Source organism: Schistocerca nitens, chromosome 7 (assembly GCF_023898315.1).
Source record: "Schistocerca nitens isolate TAMUIC-IGC-003100 chromosome 7, iqSchNite1.1, whole genome shotgun sequence".
Taxonomy (NCBI): Eukaryota; Metazoa; Arthropoda; class Insecta; order Orthoptera; family Acrididae; genus Schistocerca; species Schistocerca nitens.
Window position 1 is genome coordinate 372,102,404 of NC_064620.1, and position 16,920 is coordinate 372,119,323.

Consider the following 16,920-nt stretch of genomic DNA (forward strand, 5'->3'; position numbering starts at 1 on the left):
AATCATATGCGTCTTAGAAAGTATGGTACTTAGACGCATAACAACAAATACGAAGTTATATATTGGTATAATTATATCGATGACATAATGTACCTGATTGACAAACCACATAGCCTCATGAAATAGCTACATGTCTAAATAAACGATTAACACCCTAAAATTCATTTAATATTGGAAACAGAAACAAACAACGTGCTAAATTTTCTATATCTCACCATAAAAAGAACCAACAACACACACAGTTTTGCAATATACAGCAAACCCATAATGTTTACAGTCAACCTAACCACACATTGACACACAAACTAGCAAGCAATAGGTTTAAGCACCCTCATTAACAAACAGTAAACTAAGCCATAAAATATGCAGACAGACAGGGAATGAACATGCCACATGAATAAAAGACCTTGCACAACTACACAGAGAAACATAACACACAAACAATGATCACACACAGAACAAAACAGAGCAAGACTCAACACACACAACAAAATCGCACATATTAAGCTGCAATAACAAAATAGTTCAGAGAATGCACAACATTTTAAAGAAACAGTGGAATCTGATAGAACACAGAACACACAACATAAACTAGATAAAATTCAGAACACATGAAATTCCCACATGCAAATTCAGCATATAAGGCATGTACCCAGTGATATGCAGCTGTTCAGTTGTTGACGGTCAGTAAACGTAGGGCGAACGTGCAGAAAGTTAAGAGAAAATATTGAGAACTCCAAAAAGTAAAACCTACCGTAGCACATTTGCTGACCACTTAATAGCCCACAACAACCGCCGAATAGACACAAATTTAAAACTGCTAAAATGCACCCATAGTCTATAACAAAAACAATATAAGAAAACTTCCACGTGTAGAAGGTATTAACAGATAGAAAACGACACTATGCAGTAGCACACTATTTGACAGATTAAAGGAAGTTAAGTCGCATAGTGCTCAGAGCCATTTGAAAACACACAAACACACACACACACACACACACACACACACACACACACACACCTCCGCGCGTGGAGAATTCGTAAACGTAGTTCGTTTAGCCCCAGATGTGAACATCAGCAGCGGCTGAAGATATACCAGCGACATTAACACTGTATTCTGTAAGACGCAAAAGTGTAAATTGCGACGAGAGTTCCTCAAAAACATGTATCGTGTTTCGAAATTTTCGAAATTTGTGGTAAGTTCCTATTGGACCAAACTGCTGAGGTCATCGGTCCCTAGGCTTGTTGTTGTTGTTGTGGTCTTCAGTCCTGAGACTGGTTTGATGCAGCTCTCCATGCTACTCTATCCTGTGCAAGCTTCTTCATCTCCCAGTACCTACTGCATCCTACATCCTTCTGAATCTGCTTAGTGTATTCATCTCTTGGTCTCCCTCTACGATTTTTACCCTTCACGCTGCCCTCCAATACTAAATAGGTGATCCCTTGATGCCTCAGAACATGTCCTACCAACCAATCCCTTCTTCTAGTCAAGTTGTGCCACAGACTTCTCCCCAATCCTATTCAATACTTCCTCATTAGTTATGTGATTTACCCATATGATCTTCAGCATTCTTCTGTAGTACCACATTTCAAATGCTTCTATTCTCTTCTTGTCCAAACTATTTATCGTCCATGTTTCACTTCCATACATCGCTACACTCCATACAAATACTTTCAGAAACGACTTCCTGACACTTAAATCTATACTCGATGTTAACAAATTTCTCTTCTTCAGAAACAATTTCCTTGCCATTGCCATTCTACATTTTATATCCTCTCTATTTGGACCATCATCAGTTATTTTGCTACCCAAATAGCAAAACTCCTTTACTACTTTAAGTGTCTCATTTCCTAATCTAATTCCCTCAGCATCACCCTACTTAATTCGAATACATTCCATTATCCTCGTTTTGCTTTTGTTGATGTTCATCTTATATCCTCCTTTCAAGACACTATCCATTCCATTCAACTGCTCTTCCAAGTCCTTTGCTGTCTCTGACAGAATTACAATGTCATCGGCGAACCTCAAAGTTTTTTTATTTCTTCTCCATGGATTTTAATACCTACTCCGAATTTTTCATTTGTTTCCTTCACTGCTTGCTCAATATACAGATTGAATAACATCGGGGAGAGACTACAACCCTGTCTCACTCCCTTCCCAACCACTGCCTCCCTTTCATGTCCCTCGACTCTTATAACTGCCATCTGGTTTCTGTACAAATTGTAAATAGCCTTTCGCTCCCTGTATTTTACCCCTGCTACCTTCATAATTTGAAAGAGAGTATTCCAGTCAACATTGTCAAAAGCTTTCTCTAAGTCTACAAATGCTAGAAACGTAGGTTTGCCCTTCCTTAATCTAGCTTCTAGGATAAGTCGTAGGGTCAGTAGTGACTCAAGTGTTCCAACATTTCTACGGAATCCAAACTGATCTTCCCCGAGGTCGGCTTCTACCAGTTTTTCCATTCGTCTGTAAAGAATTCGGGATAGTATTTTGCAGCTGTGACTTATTAAACTGATAGTTCGGTAATTTTCACATCTGTCAACACCTGCTTTCTTTGGGATTGGAATTATTATGATCTTCTTGAAGTCTGAGGGTATTTCGCCTGTTTCATACATCTTGCTCACCAGATGGTAGAGTTTTGTCAGGACTGGCTCTCCCAAGGCCGTCAGTAGCTCCAATGGAATGTTGTCTAGTCCGAGGGCCTTGTTTCGATTCAGGTCATTCAGTGCTCTGTCAAAGTCTTCACGCAGTATCATATCTCCAATTTCATCTTCATCTACATCCTCTTCCATTTCCATAATATTGTCCTCAAGAACATCGCCCCTGTATAGACCCTCTATACACTCCTTCCACCTTTCTGCTTTCCCTTCTTTGCTTAGAACTGGGTTTCCATCTGAGCTATTGATGTTCATGCAAGTGGTTCTATTATCTCCAAAGGTCTCTTTAATTTTCCTGTAAGCAGTATCTATCTTACCCCTAGTGAGATAAGCCTCCACATCCTTACATTTGTCCTCTAGCCATCCCTGCTTAGCAGTTCTGCACTTCCTGTCGATCTCATTTTTGAGACGTTTGTATTCCTTTTTGACTGCTTCATTTACTGCATTTTTATATTTTCTCCTTTCATCAATTAAAGTCAATATTTCTTCTGTTACCCAAGGGTTTCTACTACTCCTCGTCTTTTTACCTATTTGATCATCTGCTGCCTTCACTATTTCATCCCTCAAAGCTACCCATTCTTCTTCTACTGTATTTCTTTCCCCCATTCCTGTCAATTGTTCCCTTATGCTCTCACTGAAACTCTGTACAACCTCTGGTTTAGTCAGTTTATCCAAGTCCCATCTCCTTAAATTCCCACCTTTCTGCAGTTTCTTCAGTTTTAATCTACAGGTCATAACCAATAGATTGTGGTCAGAGTCCACATCTGCCCCTGGAAATATCTTACAATTTAAAACCTGGTTCCTAAATCTCTTTCTTACCATTATATAATCTATCTGAAACCTGTCAATATCTCGAGGCTTCTTCCATGTATACAGGCTTCTTTTATGATTCTTGAACCAAGTGTTAGCTATTATTAAGTTGTGCTTGGTGCAAAATTCCACCAGGCGGCTTCCTCTTTCATTTATTAGCCCCAATCCATATTCACCTAATACATTTCCTTCTCTCCCTTTTCCTACTACCGAATTCCAGTCACCCATGACTATTAAATTTTCGTCATCGTCCACAATCTGAATAATTTCTTTTATTTCATCGTACATTTCTTCAATTCCTTCGTCATATGCAGAGCTAGTTGACATATACACTTGTACTACTGTAGTAGGCATGGGCTTCGTATCTATCTTGGCCACAATAATGCGTTCACTATTCTGTTTGTAGTAGCTTACCCACATTCCTATTTTCCTATTCATTATTAAACCTACTCCTGCATTACCCCTATTTGATTTTGTATTTATAACCCTGTAGTCACCTGACCAGAAGTCTTGTTCCTTCTGGTTCAAATGGCTCTGAGCACTATGGGACTTAACATCTATGGTCATCAGTCCCCTAGAACTACTTAAATCTAACTAACCTAAGGACATCACACAACACCCATTCATCACGAGGCAGAGAAAATCCCCGACCTCGCCGGGAATCGAACCCGGGAACCCGGGCGCGGGAAGCGAGAACGCTACCGCACGACCACGAGCTGCGGACTTGTTCCTCCTGCCACCGAACTTCACTAATTCCCACTATATCTAACTTTAACCTATCCATTTCCCTTTTTTAATTTTCTAACCTACCTGCCCGATTAAGGGATCTGACATTCTACGCTCCGATCCGTAGAACACCAGTTTTCTTTCTCCTGATAACGACGTCCTCTTGAGTAGTCCCCGCCCGGAGATCCGAATGGGGGACTATTTTACCTCCGGAATATTTTACCCAATAGGACGCCATCATCATTTAATCATATAGTAAAGCTGCATGCCCTCGGGAAAAATTACGGCTGTAGTTTCCCCTTGCTTTCAGCCGTTCGCAGTACCAGCACAGCAAGGCCGTTTTGGTCAGTGTTAAAAGGCCAGATCAGTCAATCATCCAGACTGTTGCCCATGCAACTACTGAAAAGGCTGCTGCCCCTCTTCAGGAACCACACGTTTGTCTGGCCTCTCAACAGATACCCCTCCGTTGTGGTTGCACCTACGGTACGGCTATCTGTATCGCTGAGGCACGCAAGCCTCCCCACCAACGGCAAGGTCCATGGTTCATTGCTTATACACTACTTAATCTAACTTATATTAACTTACGCTAAGGGCAACACACAACCCATGCCCGAGGGAGGACTCGAAACTCCGACGGGGGAAGCCGCGCTAACCGTACAAAGCGTCATAGACCGCGCGGCTACACCTCGCGGCGTATCGTGTTTCTTTATGCACTTGAACAAAAGAAGAGCATACAAATAAGGGCGGATACTTTCACAAATAATTGTAAATATCGCGATATACACTCCTGGAAATGGAAAAAAGAACACATTGACACCGGTGTGTCAGACCCACCATACTTGCTCCGGACACTGCGAGAGGGCTGTACAAGCAATGATCACACGCACGGCACAGTGGACACACCAGGAACCGCGGTGTTCGCCGTCGAATGGCGCTAGCTGCGCAGCATTTGTGCACCGCCGCCGTCAGTGTCAGCCAGTTTGCCGTGGCATACGGAGCTCCATCGCAGTCTTTAACACTGGTAGCATGCCGCGACAGCGTGGACGTGAACCGTATGTGCAGTTGACGGACTTTGAGCGAGGGCGTATAGTGGGCATGCGGGAGGCCGGGTGGACGTACCGCCGAATTGCTCAACACGTGGGGCGTGAGGTCTCCACAGTACATCGATGTTGTCGCCAGTGGTCGGCGGAAGGTGCACGTGCCCGTCGACCTGGGACCGGACCGCAGCGACGCACGGATGCACGCCAAGACCGTAGGATCCTACGCAGTGCCGTAGGGGACCGCACCGCCACTTCCCAGCAAATTAGGGACACTGTTGCTCCTGGGGTATCGGCGAGGACCATTCGCAACCGTCTCCATGAAGCTGGGCTACGGTCCCGCACACCGTTAGGCCGTCTTCCGCTCACGCCCCAACATCGTGCAGCCCGCCTCCAGTGGTGTCGCGACAGGCGTGAATGGAGGGACGAATGGAGACGTGTCGTCTTCAGCAATGAGAGTCGCTTCTGCCTTGGTGCCAATGATGGTCGTATGCGTGTTTGGCGCCGTGCAGGTGAGCGCCACAATCAGGACTGCATACGACCGAGGCACACAGGGCCAACACCCGGCATCATGGTGTGGGGAGCGATCTCCTACACTGGCCGTACACCACTGGTGATCGTCGAGGGGACACTGAATAGTGCACGGTACATCCAAACCGTCATCGAACCCATCGTTCTACCATTCCTAGACCGGCAAGGAAACTTGCCGTTCCAACAGGACAATGCACGTCCGCATGTATCCCGTGCCACCCAACGTGCTCTAGAAGGTGTAAGTCAACTACCCTGGCCAGCAAGATCTCCGGATCTGTCCCCCATTGAGCATGTTTGGGACTGGATGAAGCGTCGTCTCACGCGGTCTGCACGTCCCGCACGAACGCTGGTCCAACTGAGGCGCCAGGTGGAAATGGCATGGCAAGCCGTTCCACAGGACTACATCCAGCATCTCTACGATCGTCTCCATGGGAGAATAGCAGCCTGCATTGCTGCGTAAGGTGGATATACACTGTACTAGTGCCGACATTGTGCATGCTCTGTTGCCTGTGTCTATGTGCCTGTGGTTCTGTCAGTGTGATCATGTGATGTATCTGACCCCAGGAATGTGTCAATAAAGTTTCCCCTTCCTGGGACAATGAATTCACGGTGTTCTTATTTCAATTTCCAGGAGTGTATGTATACATAATTTCATTATATTATATGAAATAAAACCTTTGTTTCTTCTTGTTTTAGGTGAGTGCTGTGCTATGGAAAAATGGCTACGAACTGGCGTGATATCACATTCATACGGTAAGAGCCCGTCAGGGGTTCCTTATTGTCATTACAAACGTTTCGTTTTTGTAGATGTTCACTTTCGTAAATTTTTGTATTGATTAAAGTTGAAAGATCACATTTTCTGTGGTTCCGTTAAATGGTCATCAGATATCAACTGTAAATTCCTTTCTTTTTGGTTTGTTTGTTGGTTCATTCCTCTCTCTCTCTTTCTCTCTCTCTCTCTCTCTCTCTCTCTCTCTCTCTCTCTGGTTCATATTCCTTCATCAGAGAGCTCCAACACGGGTTCAAGAGGCTAAACGCTCTTTCATACCACTACATTAGCCCTTCGTAGCACTCTATGTGCGCTGCCATAGTGGACAACGGAAATGTGTCAACAACACACGCATATACAGACTTAAAATGGCCAGTAAAGTAGTACCTATGAAAGTCTTCAGTAGGTCCCATCCTTTAATAATTTATTCCGGAGTTAAACGTATTCGTAGTTTAAACTTACTGGAAGATTAAAACTGTGTGCCGGTACGCGTCTCGAAGCCGGGATCTTTGCCTTTCGCAGGCAAGTGCCCTACCGACTGAGCCATCCAAGCACGACTCCCGTCCCGCCCTCACAACTTTACTTCCGTCGTTATCTCTTTCCTATTTTACAAACTTCGTAGAAATTTTGCTGCATGCCTTGTAGGACAAGCACTCCCGGAGGAAAGGAGATTGTGGAGACATGGCTTAGCCACTGCCTGAGGGGATGCTTTCCAGAATGAACTTTGTAAGGTACGAAATAAGGTCCTGGCCTAACTAAAGCTGAAAAAAAAGTGTGGTACAATGACCTGGTGCAACTCTTTCAATTGGACGCCAATTGGGCGACTTGCAGCTGTGGGGACGGGTCTTAAGTCGTGATTGGATAGCTGAGTCGATGTCCTCGCCTCGGCGGTATATACAGTAAAATTTAAATGATACGGTGAAGATTAGTATGTCCCCTGAGCAAGAATCACGTGCAAAATCGTGAAGTGTTCCACGTTTTCGGCAATGGAGGAACAAAAAGTAGCAATCACAACGTGTAATTCACAATCCACACCCGGCTCAAAATGCTTTCTGTTCCCGGACGAGTTCTTTTATCCGAGAATGAAAAACAACGCATTTTTCTGGTTCGAAGCCAGTTATAACTGCTACTGAATTAACAAGAAAACCGAAATGCGTCTTGAAGATTACTGTACTACCTGACAGTGGAGCACAAAGAACTGCTGTATTGCACGAAGTACAAAGATAACTTAGGCAGATTGTTTATTGCTGTACTATCACACTGATACATGCTATTCAAAAGAAGCACTCCGTCTTCAGGCCATAAGTGGCTCACAGGGACCATCCGATGGCCGTGCCATCCTCAGCTGAGAATGCGGATAGGAGGGGCGTGTGGTCAGCACACCGCTCTCCTGGTCGAGTAGCTCCTCAAGTGACATCACGAGGCTGACAAGGGAACCTCCCCATCGCACCCCCCTCAGATTTAGTTATAAGTTGGCACAGTGGATAGGCCTTGAAAAACTGAACACAGATCAATCGAGAAAACAGGAAGAAGTTGTGTGGAAGCAAAATAAACAAACTCAGTAGTCCATGCGCAAGATAAGCAACGTCAAGGATAGTGTGAGCTCAGTGGTCCCGTGGTTAGCGTGAGCAGCTACGGAACGAGAGGTCCTTGGTTCAAGTCAGCCGGCACGGTAACTCAGCGTGTTCGGTCAGAGGGTTAGCTGTCCTCTGTAACAAAAAAACTGAGTTAATGGATCAACGACGAACTGAAACTGGTGTCATGCGATGTCCGCTCCGAGCAGATACAAAGAACGCAGACGAAGAAAATGAGATTTAAAAAAAAAGTGAAAAAAAGTCTTTCATCGACTGAAAAGTTTAATTTTTTATTTTCAGACAATTATTATCTGTCCGCCCGTCCGTCCGATGCGAGGTAACTGCGCCGTAGTGTGGGTACACATGATCAACTTCGCTCTCCAGAATTCCGGGACATGTTCAGATTTGCTTGGACATATGCAGGATTTGACGGTCTACACACGGAAAAATTTGAAAACGTTAAAAACATATGTTTTGACAGAGCACAAGGAAAACTGTGCGACTGTGAAACTGTTGCAGTCATTTGTTGCAGTTTATGTGACAAACTCTTATCTTTCCATCACTTTTTTGGGAGTGATTATCACATCCACAAGAAAACCTAAATCGGGCAAGGTAGAAGAATCTTTTTACCCATTCGCCAAGTGTACAAGTTAGGTGGGTCGACAACATATTCCTGTCATGTGACGCACATGCCGTCACCAGTGTCGTATAGAATATATCAGACGTGTTTTCCTGTGGAGGAATCGGTTGACCTATGACCTTGCGATCAAATGTTTTCGGTTCCCACTGGAGAGGCACGTCCTTTCCTCTAGTAATCGCAAGGTTTTGCGGTGCGGTCGCAAAACACAGACACTAAACTTATTACAGTAAACAGAGACGTCAATGAACGAACGGACAGATCATAACTTTGCGAAAATAAAGAAAGTAAACTTTTCACTCGAGGGAAGACTTGAACCAAAGACCTCTCGTTCTGCAGCTGCTCACGCTAACCACGGTGCTCGTGAGCTTACACTATCCTTGATGTTGTCTATCTTGCGCATGGACTACTCAGTTTGTATATTTTACTTATTTTTTTCATAGTTCCACACAACTTCTTCCTGTTTTCTCGATTGATCTGTGTTCAGTTTTTCAAGGCCTATCCACTGTGCCAACTTATAACTAAATCTGAGGGGGGGGGGTGCGATGGGGAGGTTCCGTTGTGAGTGCACCCCTAAAAATGGCAACAGCGGATGGCGGCCCGGATGGTTAACCATCCAAGTGCCGGCCACGCCCGACAGCGCTTAACTTCGGGGATCTGACGGGAACCGGTGTATCCCCTGCGCTAAGGCTGTTTCCTTATTTAACAGCGCCTTTGGTTAGAAAATAAAAGAGGGGGGGAGGGGGAGTCAGCTCCTTAGAAAGTGTACACTTTCTTTCTTCCCTCAAGCAGAAACCTTTGGTTTCCAAAGAAACTATTCAATTTCCCAATAGTATACTGCATTTTTTAAGGACTACAAAATCTTCACTTTGCTGTTTTCCTTGCTGAAGAACAGATACAGATCGACAGAAGAGCAAGGATTTGTTTGTTCATACGAAATAAATTTTTACGAGTAGAAATTGTATCATTATTTTAAGATAGGAGGAACTTTTGGTTTCGCTGAAGGAAAAAATGTAGGTAGAGCTCTGGCCTCTTACGGCAAAGGTTCCGGGTTCGAGTCCCTCTCCAGTGCACAGTTTTGATCTATCAGGAAGTTTCAAATTAGCACAAGGGTCTCCAAACTACGGCCCGCGGGCCGAAACGGGCCCGCGAGGGCCGGCAAACCGGCCCGCGTTAGCTGGCCGGACATCCCCGGTATCCGGCCCGCCAAATATTTGAGGTGGTACCTCTACTGGCAACAATTGAGTTTCGAGGCCTGTCGCGACCAATACACCGCGACATTGTCGGAGCTCTATCTTTACAAAGCGGAAGGTGATGGTTAAAGTTGTGGCTATCCACAATAAACAGACAGACCATTCTTCGTGCGATAGTGAAAAAAAAAGAACGGTTAACAGACTAGTTTGGCGTAAACATTTTAAGTGAAAAAATTCTTTGCATTTTATTCTACTCACGAGTCTGTTGCAAGTCTTTCAAATGGACGCCACTTCGGCGACTGGCCTTAGTAATCAATCATTATGGAAGATGCTTCTTAAGCGAGGTTTCACTTTCTTTTGATTACGTTGTAAAATACATACCGAATGTGCAGTGACATACTTTTTTGTCGGTGGAATTCGTCAGAATAAAATACGCCAAAATTTCGGTCAGGTACGTCCACCAATCAAAATTATGTAATTAAATAAAAATCGTAGTTCGTTTCAGTGCTAGCTATTCCCACAACCTTAGATTTTTGCGATTTCATCTTTCCTTTAGCCTTACATAACGGTGATCATGGAGTGCCTGGGTGCTTTAATCCCACTAGGTAAATCTTGGCCCTTATGACTTCGTGGAGGAGTCAATGTGGCCCGCGGACTCAAAAGTTTGGAGACCCCTGAATTAGCACAAACTGCGATGCCTAGTTATTTTACTCTGGTACTCACAATTGATTAAGAATACACTTGTCTGATTGTGGAACAATGAGGTATCTGTAGGGAGACTTGTGTCTTTTTCACTGAGCTAGCTTTCGTTGCGCGTTTGGGAGGCTATGCGTGACAGCTCTGGAGCTGATTACTATGCGAAACGCAATATATTTCGGCGGGCTGCTGTGACAAGCGGGCTGATAAGACTAGTGACGAAGTAATTAGACGGCGTGGGGAGGCTGCGGCACATATTGCGTGTTCTGCACGCCGAAGTGACTGCACTTCTCTCACACTGAGGGATTGAATGTTTGCTTACGGCGGCCGTTAGTCTAAATTACACTGAGGTAGCAGACGGTCGGTTCTCCTTCGCAATGGTCTCGGTGCTGTTCGCAACCAGTCCTCCTCGTTTCGTTGTATCCCAAGTGAAAGTGACCACGAATTGCAGGACTTGTTTAATGGAATCGACAGTTTATCACACACTAAGGTTTGAAAGTAAAAAAAATACGAAAATAATGACGAGTAGTCGCAGAAATGGGGTCAGCGATAACTTTAATAAGAGAACGGGGGGCCGAGAATTAGACAAAGTGAGGTAATTTTACTATCTTGGAAGGAAAAGAACTCGTGATGGATGAAGCCAGCCGCGCGGGATTAGCCGAGCGGTCTATGGCGCAGCAGTCATGGACTGTGCGGCTGGTCGCGACGGAGGTTCGAGTCCTCCCTCGGGCATGGGTGTGTGTGTTTGTCCTTAGGATAATTTAGGTTAAATAGTGTGTAAGCTTAGGGACTGATGACCTTAGCAGTTAAGTCCCATAAGATTTCACACGCATTTGAACATTTTTTGATGAAGCCAGGATGATGTAAGAGGCAGACTAGCACACGCAGAGACGGCATTCCTGGCCGAAAGAGTTTACCAGTATCATGCACTGGCCTCAGTTTGAGGAAGAAAAGTTTGAGAAGGTACTTTTGGTATGGTATCGATAGCTACGATGCCACGGCGTAGGTGCAAGTTGTTAGGTTGGCACTACGACACCGACACCGACGACAGCGCCCTCTAACCGGCGCTGTAGAGCTCTACGAGCGTCGCTCCAGATTCTGCCCATTTGATCAAGAGCAGACGGCCGAGACACTTCGCTTCAGCATCGCTTCATATAGAGACTTTGCACTACTTACGACGGGTCTAAGACTTCGCACCTACGTGCTCCTCAGTGCAAATTTAGGTATTCACGTTATTATGTAGGCAACGGCCTTGCCGCAATGGATACACCGGTTCCCGTAAGATCACCGAAGTTAAGCGCTGTCGGGCGTCGCCGGCACGTGGATGGGTGACCATCTAGCCGCCATGCACTGTTGCGATTTTTCGGGGTGCACTCAGCCTCGTGATGCCACTTGAGGAGCTACTTGGCCGAATAGTAGCGGCTTCGGTCAAGAATACCATCATAACGACCGGGAGAGTGGTGAGCTGACCACACGCCCCTCCTATCTGCATCCTCCACTGAGGATGACACGGTGGTCGGATGCTCTCGGTAGGCCACTCGTGGCCTGAAGACTGAGTACTTTTACGTTATTATGTATTCAGTTGATATTGTGATATAGTAAAACCAGGTCTAAGAGCAGTACCGAGAGATTTTCACGTTTTCCTGCTCATACTCACTTCCTACATTCGGTCTACCCTTCAGTTTACAGGAACAGACTCATGCGCAGCCTTCCAGGCGGGATACAAGATTTGGAACACAGAATTACGTAGTAGTGAATCGTGGACTGTAGAGAAATCGGTAAAGAAGAGTGATGTGTACGGGTCGTCTTGGTGGAACAGCTCGCACACGTCGTATTACGTTTAGATGTTCCGAGGTGGACGGAGGAACTGTGATAGTGCACACAAATTAGTGACACACGAATATACACTTTACTGCACTGCAGTATTTAACTAAAGTTGTACAGCAACTCGTTAGATGTGCTCGTGGACAGATACAACTAAACAGTGGCCTTTCAAGGCGTACGTTACTGAATACAATGTCGACAAGAGTATGTCTGTCCTGGGTGAAACACTGTCAATCACTGTAGTAATCAATTGTCCCTATGCGAAGTCTGTAAGAGGTTCCAGTTGTAGACTGATCTCCACTGCGAACTGTAGATACGAGCAGCAACATTGGAACGCCGTACTGGAACTGTCGTACGGCAACGCCGAAGATAAACTGTGCATAGCTACCTGTGACCGTAGCTTATCACAGTACGAAAGTCCACCTCATTGGTGGCGGCACGAAGGTTGCTAATCGAGCCGTGCTCGTGGTTGTAGGCGCCGGTGACAAACTGTCTCAGTGCGCGAGGCGAGCTCTGGTTGCGTCCATCGGCGAGGACACTTTTTTTTTTCACTAGCTGCTTATATTTTATGACCCACCGTCTAATTTCTTATGGTGGGTCGTATATTGCCACTTAGCCACTGTGACCGGGTCCGGGGTCCGCAGTGACTGAAAGTAACACCACACCGGCTCCCGTCCCCACTCACACCGTTGCCCGTGTCCCGCCACGTGGAGGCGGGCTCTGTTTAGATCCATTTGATATCTTTTTTTTTGTGCAGAATTAGAAAAACGTATAACTAATACAAAATCAAGTAAGATATTAATAAACAAAACTAAATTAAATATTTAGAAAGAAGGAAGGAAGAGAACTGAATAGAACTGAATAGAGAAGTTACAGGTATAATATTGCCCGTCACCTGGTTGTGGGCGGCGGCCCGGGGTCTTGGAATGACCCTCAAGACGCTGGCCGTTGCTCACCATGCCTTTAACATCTACCATCCTAAAAACTACCTTAACTAGAAGAGATTAGGGTACGTTAAAGCTAGAAACTAAGACTAAGACCTCCATGTCCAGCCTGCTAAACTATTTACGATATACAATAGAGAGGTAACTGATTTTGTGCTTGGTTCAAAGTTGCTAATGAAAGGGTACTCGTGGTAAAAGTAATAAGGTAATGACGCTAACGGTTTGTGTTGAGCCTACAAGGCTCCTAGTAGAGTACATCAGGCGCAAGCACCTCCCGACCCCGCCGACAACACGACCTGAACGGTGGTTTTCCCCGATCTACCATAGGTATCCGTCGGGTTGGGCTCAAAAGAGAGGAACCACAATTAAGATCCTTCCATCCAGGACGTGCGCCGCCTCTTACCAGGGGGGCGTAGGTCCCTTGACGAGGTGCCCAACTTTAAGCTTCAGATGAGAACTTAGTATAGTGGAGGTTGAGGTATAGGCTGTGTAGGTTGGTTGTACAAACAGTTCACACTGAGCCAATGAGACTTACAATGATACGTGGTGTGGCAGTTAGCACCTTCCGGCCCCGCCAGCAACACAGCCTGAGCGGTGGTTTTCCCCGATCTACCATAGGTATCCGTCGGGTTGGGCTCAAAAGAGAGGGACCACAATTAAGATCCTTCCATACAGACTGTGCGCTGCCTCTTAACGGAAGGCGTAGGTCCCTTGAAGAGGTACCTAGCTTTAAGCTCTTACTGGACATGGAGATGCTGTTAACTATTTATATATAAGGTGCAATCTGTTTTTAGGATTGTGTGTGACTTGTGCACCTCTTGTCGGTTGTTCCACTCTGTTCTTTGAATTTGACTTGGTTGACACTATGGATCATCCGCGCTGGACGCTTCAATATCTGTGTTGGTGCCCTGGTCTGTATCTGTTTCTTCTTCATCACTCGTGGTGCTAATCATATCTGTGTCCCCCTGGGCATCGTGACGTCTGTTTGGACCGACTTGCCTTCGGTAGGGTCTGTTGCGCAAGTATTCTATTTGTTGGATCTTCGAGATTTCGTCCGTTAGTTTGTTGAGTTCAGTCCACCTTTCCGGGTCGCGTATTATGGCATGTAGTTCGTTCTGTGTGTTCAGGCGATTTATGTGTACTGTGTGTCTTATGTTCGTGCGTTGTCCGCAGAAGAAGACAGTATGTTCAGGGGAACCTTATTCCCCGCATGTGCATCTATTAGTCTGCTGCAGACTCACGCGGTACAGGTGCGTGGGATAAGGGCCATGTCCTGTGATGAAATGTACCATACCGCGGCTGGGATCAATATGTTTTAGTTTTAGTCTTTCCCGGATGTCAGGGAAGAAGTTGTATACACGGCGGCCCTTATCGCTGTTAGCCCACTCGCTCTGCCAGGTATCCACTCGCCATGCTCTGAGTTGGCGTGTTGTCTCAATCGGTACACCAGTGATCTGCCGAACCTGGTCTATTCTCCCCATCCTAAGCCAGTACATTGCTGCGCGGTACCTGATGGTGATATCTATGGGGAAAATTCCCATGACGACACATAGTGCGTCATTTGATGTTGTATTGAATGCCCCTGTTAGTCGAAGTAGAACACTTCTTTGGCCTCGACGTACAATGGTTCTGTTGGTTGAGAGATTTAACCTGTGGGCCCACGTACAGGCAGCAGAGGACACAACAAAGATAACTGAAGTGTTTGAGGTGTGGTGCAATAGCACTCCGTCTTCAGGCCACAAGTGGCCCATCGGGACCGTACGACCGCCGTATCATCCTCAACTGAGGACGCGGATAGGAGGGGCGTGTGGTCAGCACACCGCTCTCCCGGTCGTTTTGATGGTTTTCTTTGACCGGAGCCGCTACTATTCGGTCGAGTAGCTCCTCAATTGGCATCACGAGGCTGAGTGCACCCCGAAAAATGGCAACAGTGCATGGCGGCTAGATGGTCACCCATCCAAGGTGGTGCAATAGAAGGATCTTAAAAATCACATGGACTAATGAGATAAGAAATTAGGAAGTTTTCCAGAGACACGAAAATGTGGAAAACACTTACGAGAAGAAAGAGCAGGGTGATTGCACATACAGGAAATAATTGCCGTGGTATCTGGTGGAGCTTAGTAGGAAGGTAGAGACTGGAGTATATCCAATAAATAACTGAGAAGTACTCAGAGATGAAGAGGTTGGCGCAGGAGAGGAATTCATAGCATGTTGCATTAAACATATCGGAAGACTGATTAACTCTCTCCTCCCGCACAGACCACGAAGACCCAAAGGTACCGACTGGCCGCCGTGTCATCCTCAGCCCACAGGCGTCACTGGATGTGGATATGGAAGGGCATGTGGTCAGCACACCGCTCTCCCGGCCGTATGTCAGTTTCGAGACCAGAGCCTCTATTTCTCAACCAAGTAACTCCTCAGTTTGCCTCACAAAGCCTGTGTGCACCCCGCTTGCCAACAGTGATTGGCAGACCGGATGGTCACCCATCCAAGTGCTAACCCGGCCCGACAGCGCTTAACTACGGTGATGTGACTGGAATCGGTGTTGCCATTGTGGCAAGGCCGTTGACTGGAAGACTGATTTCTAGTCACAAATAACGTGAGGGAAACAGAAATTAGAACATTTCGTGGAGAAGAATTTTGGTTTAATAACCTTTCCTTTCTGCTTAGGCTGTATTTATTTGGACTTCCTTGTTTCATAACTGTTTGCGGCTTTTTTAAAGGTATTGTCGAGTGTTTAGCTAAGGTGCCAAAACTATGAAAATGACAGAGTTTTCATAATATTTGTTTCCATTAGATCTGATTTATAAATCGTATTATTCTTGGTGGCTTTACAGTACAACTTGTGTACAAAAGCTAATGGAAGGGGTTCCTGGTGTTTTGTTGCCATTTCCACACGTGTGGCATATTTCTCTAACTACACAACCTATCAAATAGGTTTTAAACGAAAAATATATCTGAATAAATACAGACCAAGTGTAAAAATAGCGACTTCATTTGATAAATTTATCGCTCTGCTTTCCACTATGTAGGAGAATTGCATTGAACTCAAAGTTCGACAATATAAAATTTCTAGTGGAGCAATATCCCTAACTTCAGTTTGCTGCAGAATCCTTGAACATATTCTCAGTTCGAATATAATAAATCTTCTTGAGACTGAGAAACTTGTGTCCACGAATCGGCGTGGTTTTAGAAGGCATCGCTCGTGTGAAACTCAGCTTACCCTTTTCTCGCATGATATACTGCGAACTATCGATGAAGGACAACAGGCAGATTCATTATTTTTAGATTTTCGGAAGGTGTGTGACAAGGTGCCCCATTACAGGCTGTTAAAAAAGGTACGAGCATATAGAGCAGGTTGACAGATATGTGAGCGGCTCGAAGACTTTTTAAGTTATAGAACACAGTATGTTGTCATCGACGGCGATTGTTCATCAGACACAAGGGTATCATAAGGAGTGGTAGGACTGCTATTGTTCTCAATATACATAAGTGATTTGGCGCACAGGGTGGACAGCAAT

At 45.4% G+C, this 16,920-nt stretch overlaps 1 protein-coding gene and 1 non-coding gene across 2 annotated transcripts in view; both read left to right on the forward strand.

Moving 5' to 3' along the window:
* Window positions 1-16,920, forward strand: part of LOC126194870 (protein FAM110B) — a 518,773-nt gene that overhangs the window by 49,427 nt on the left and 452,426 nt on the right. The window lies entirely within an intron of this gene.
* On the forward strand, window positions 7,405-7,513 carry LOC126196841 (U6 spliceosomal RNA). Its single transcript, XR_007539273.1, has one exon. It is a non-coding gene; the product is annotated as a U6 spliceosomal RNA (small nuclear RNA).